This window comes from Erythrolamprus reginae, chromosome 10 (genome assembly GCF_031021105.1).
Source record: "Erythrolamprus reginae isolate rEryReg1 chromosome 10, rEryReg1.hap1, whole genome shotgun sequence".
Taxonomy (NCBI): domain Eukaryota; kingdom Metazoa; phylum Chordata; class Lepidosauria; order Squamata; family Dipsadidae; genus Erythrolamprus; species Erythrolamprus reginae.
The window spans coordinates 47,850,525-47,855,524 of NC_091959.1; the positions used below are offsets into that span (position 1 = coordinate 47,850,525).

A 5,000-nucleotide genomic window follows, 5' to 3' on the forward strand; every position below is an offset into this window, starting at 1 on the left:
GCAATAAAAGAATTGCATGTGAGAATTGCACAATAATCTAGCCAACCAATCTCATCTTATACTGATTTATTAAGCGCCGGTTAATCTGATTTCTTACTCATGCCATAAACCCTTTCAGAGGAATCCAGTCGGCTAACGATCAGCATTAAATTGGTGCTAGATAAGAGGGAGCTTGTCGCTCAGAAAGATTGGCCACACCCACACAACAAGCCACACCCAAATTGTGGCGGTAAAAGTTTTGGCAGCCCATCACTGGCTAATCTGGCGGGGGATTTTTTTGTAATCGTAAATAAAAGCAGAACTCCCTTTTTTAAAAAAAAGTAGGGAAAAAGATTCTCCGAGATCTCTATCACGACCGCAATCTTTACAACAACAACAGCAACAAAGATGAATGGCTTCAATTATAGAGTCCCTGCCACTTGGGTAGAAACGGAAGAGACAAATGGGCCTTCCGCAGATGGCTACGCGCGCCGGAAAGATCAATGGCTTTGGATGTATTAGTGAAGGGAGGACCACCGCTCAGCCCAGCAAGGGGAATTGGCTTTTCCAATCATCGTCGCTCCCAAAAGAAGCAATCTTTCCCTTTTTTTATTTTTTATTTTTTGCAAAGATGAGAGATGGGCAAAGTTTTAGAGAGCCTGATGATTGCAATTTCAAGAGACTTCTGGGTTTTTTTCCCCCTTCTCTGGGGATAAATAAGACTTTCCAAATATTCTGAAATGCGTCAAGAACCCAGATCTTGGAGAGATTGCACACGCGAGCACACCGCGGATACAAACTCAAATGCTACAAACTCGACTGCAGGAAATAGGACTTTAGTAACCGAGTAGTTGGTGCCTGGAACTCACTACTAGACTCTGTAGAGAAATAAAATGGAAGGGGTCCAAAGACAGGCTACAAGAATGGTGGGAGGTCTTAAGCATCAAACTTCTCAGGAAAGACTTCATGAACTCCATCTGGAGGACAGAAGGGAAAGGGGGGACACGATCGAAACATTTAAATAGGTTGAAGGATTCAATAAGGTTCAGGAGGGAAGTCTTTTTAATAAGGAAGTGAACCCAAGAACAAGGGGACACAATCTGAGGTTAGTTGGGGGAAAGATCAGAAGCAATCTGAGAAAATATTATTTGACGGAAAGAGGAGTAGATGCTTGGAACAAACTTCCAGCAGACGTGGTTGGTCAATCCACAGGAACTGAACGTAAACATGCCTGGGATAAACATAGATCCATCCTAAGATAAAATACAGGAAATAGTATAAGGGGAGACTAGATGGACCAGGAGGTCTTTTTCTGCCCTCAATCTTCTATGTTTCTATGAATGAAGAAGGAAGGGAGGAAGGAAAGAAGAGAAGGAAGGGAAAGAAGGGAGGAAGAATCCACAGTCACTGAATTGAAACATGCCTGAGATAATCATATTTCCATCCTAAGATAAAATGCAGGAAATAGTATAAGGGCAGACGAGATGGACCAGGAGGTCTTTTTCTGCCCTCAATCTTCTATGTTTCTATGTAGTATCCTAACACCTAACTCCCAAAACTTTACCCTTAGACTGTCCACTGTTGACCACTGATTCCTAAGAGGGCAGTAAGTGACATTTCTTTCTCCAGCTACAAAAGACCCCCCCCCCCCCTTGTGATTTCTCTCCAAGGAATCTGCACTACAGAAGCTGACAAACTTCCCTTTTGCGAGAACAAACCCATCAGCACAATCGTGCGACACCTTCCCACAATGACGTCGCCGGCAATTGCAACTAAGTGTGGACTTTTATAAGCGGTGTGAAAGCCGAAGCAGAGCCAATTGGGAAGAAGATACGATCCTCAGGGCAGCTTAGCATTTTCTCCACGGAGTCCCTGCTTCTACGATATCTGGAATTTGTTCCTTTTATACAGTGGCCCCTCTGCTTACGAACTTCATTCGTTCCGTGACCAGGTTCTTAAGTAGAAAAGTTTGTAAGAAGAAGCAATTTTCCCCATAGGAATCAATGTAAAAGCCAAGAATGTGTGCCACTGGGGAAACCACAGGGAGGGTGGAGGCCCTGTTTCCTCCCAGGAGATTCCTAGAGAGGCCCCACGGAGACTTATCCCCCCTTTTCTGGCTCTGTTTCCTCCCAGGAGATTCCTAGAGAGGCCCCACGGAGGCTTCTCCCCCCTTTTCCGGCCTTCTTTCCTCCCAGAAGATTCCTAGGGAGGCTCTACGCAGGCTTCTCCCCGCCTTTTCCGGCCCTGTTTCCTCCCTGGAGATTCCTAGAGAGGCCCCACAAAGGCTTCTCCCTGCCTTTTCCGGCCCTGTTTCCTCCCAGGAGATTCCTAGACAAGCCCCACGGAGGCTTCTCCCTGCCTTTTCCGGCCCTGTTTCCTCCCAGGAGATTCCTAGAGATGCCCCACGGAGCCTTCTCCCTGCCTTCTCCGGCCTTCTTTCCTCCCAGGAGATTCCTAGAGAGGCCTCACGGAGACTTATCCCCCCTTTTCTGGCTCTGTTTCCTCCCAGGAGATTCCTAGAGAGGCCCCACGGAGGCTTCTCCCTGCCTTTTCCGGGTCTTAAAGTTGCCAATTTGAGAAAGAGCTGGGGGATTCTGGGAGTTGTAGTCCCACCAATCTTAAAGTTGGCATTTTCAGAAAGGGCTGGGGGATTCTGGGAGTTGCAGTCCACCTGTCTCACCATTGCCAGTTTGAGAATGGACTGAGGAATTCTGGGAGCTGGAGTCCACCAATCCTAAACTTGGCATTTCGAGAAAGGGGTGGGGGATTCTGGGTGTCGTAGTCCACCTGTCTTAAAGTGACCGAGTTTGAGAAATACCAACGCCATTGTGCACAAATTTTCTCAGTGGCCGAAAGAACAAGCGGCAAAAGCTCTCGCGACTAATTTTCTTCCCGCGGAAGCGAAAGACATCCGATGGAAAAGGGTGGAAGGGAACGGGGGGGGGGGGGCGTCCCTAAAATCTAATCAGGAAAAATCGATACGAGGCTGGATCTGCAGTGGAGCTCAGAGTACATTAAACCCATGGCTGTAATGTGAAATTAATACTAATTGATGGAAACTGAGCCTCACCCGGCTGACCGGCCAATTAGCTATAGGGCAGGTTGCCAAGACGGGGAGGAAAACCGACTCTCACAGTGGGGAAGGGAAAAGGCAGCGCATACAAGCAAGGAAGAGATTCGAGATGATTCCTTCCACATTCGTCTCTGGATAAGGAGATGGGCAGCATAGACATTATGGAAACTTTTTCTTATTTGAAAACTGCAGAACAAACAATGGCTGCCCACCTGCCTTCCCTCGAGGACCTGGATACTGCACAATGAGTCAAAAAGAGGACCGTGAAAATATTTGCATCCTGGACATAAACTCTTTCAACTGTTGGGGTCGGGGTGGATGTCAACAAACTCAAACTTTGCACGAGTCAAAAAGAGGGCGGGTAAAATATTTACTGACCCCTCACATCCTGGACATAAACTGTTTCAACTCCTACCCTCAAAATGTCGCTACAGAGCCCTGCACACCAAGACAACTAGACACAAGAACAGTTTTTTTCCGAACGCCATCACTCTGCTAAACAAATAATTCCCTCAACACGGTCAGACTTTCTACTAAATCTGCACTTCTATTCTACTAGTTTTTCTCATCATTCCTTTCACCCATTTCCTCCCATGTTGACTGTATGACTGTCACTTGTTGCTTATATCCTAAGATTTTTATTAATATTGCTTCTTCATTGCTTATTTGACCCCTATGACAATCATTAAGTGTTGTACCACATGATTCTTGACAAATGTGTATTTTCTTTTATGTACGCTGAGAGCATATGCACCAAGACAAATTCCTTGTGTGTCCAATCACACTTGGCCAATAAAAATTCTATTCTATTCTATTCTATTCTCAACCCAGACTAGATGGAGTGGCTGTGGATTTTGCCTCCCAAGGACAATTCTATCTGTCCGTCCATTACCCTGGGGCGGGAGGACTGTTGACCCCTTCAGAGAGGGTTCGCAACTTGGGCGTCCTCCTCGATCCACAGCTGACATTGGAACATCGTCTTTCGGCTGTGGCGAGGGGGGCGTTTGCCCAGGTTCGCCTGGTGCACCAGTTGCGGCCCTATCTGGACTGGGAGTCATTGCTCACAGTCACTCATGCCCTCATCACCTCGAGGTTCGACTACTGTAATGCTCTCTACATGGGGCTACCTTTGAAAAGTGTTCGGAAACTTCAGATCGTGCAGAATGCGGCCGCGAGAGCCATCGTGGGGCTTCCCAGATTCGCCCACGTATCTACAACACTCCGTGGCCTGCATTGGCTGCCAATCAGTTTCCGGTCACAATTCAAAGTGTTGGTTATGACCTTTAAAGCCCTACATGGCATTGGACCAGATTACCTCCAGAACTGCCTGCTACCGCACGAATCCCAGCAGCTGATAAGGTCCCACAGAGTTGCCCTTCTCCGGGTCCCGTCGACCAAACAATATCGCTTGGCGGGCCCCAGGGGAAGAGCCTTCTCTGTGGTGGCCCCGGCCCTCTGGAATCAACTCCCCTCGGAGATTAGAACGGCCCCCACCCTCCTTGTCTTTCGCAAATTACTCAAGACCCACCTTTATCGCCAGGCATGGGGGAACTAAGACATCTCCCCCAGGCTTTTATATTTTATGTTTGGTATTTATGTGCTGTATGGTTTTTAATTGTTGGGGTTTTATATCTCTTTTTTATTATTAGATTTGTTCTATTGTTACACTGTCTTTTATTGCTGTTGTGAGCCTCCCCGAGTCTTCGGAGAGGGGCGGCATACAAATCTAATAAATAATAATAATAATAACAACTCCCACCCTCAAAACGTCGCTACAGAGCATTGCACACCAAGACAACTAGACACAAGAGCAGGAAATTTCCTACTTCGCGGAAATTCGACTTTCGCGGGCGGTCTCGGAACGCATCCCCCGCGGAAATCGAGGGAACACTGTACTGTGGATTTACCAACCACATCTGCTGGAAGTTTGTTCCAAGGATCTACTACT

General features: G+C 47.1%; 1 protein-coding gene across 5 annotated transcripts in view; it reads left to right on the plus strand.

Moving 5' to 3' along the window:
• PITPNM2 (phosphatidylinositol transfer protein membrane associated 2) overlaps nt 1-5,000 on the plus strand; it is a 60,657-nt gene that overhangs the window by 930 nt on the left and 54,727 nt on the right. The window lies entirely within an intron of this gene.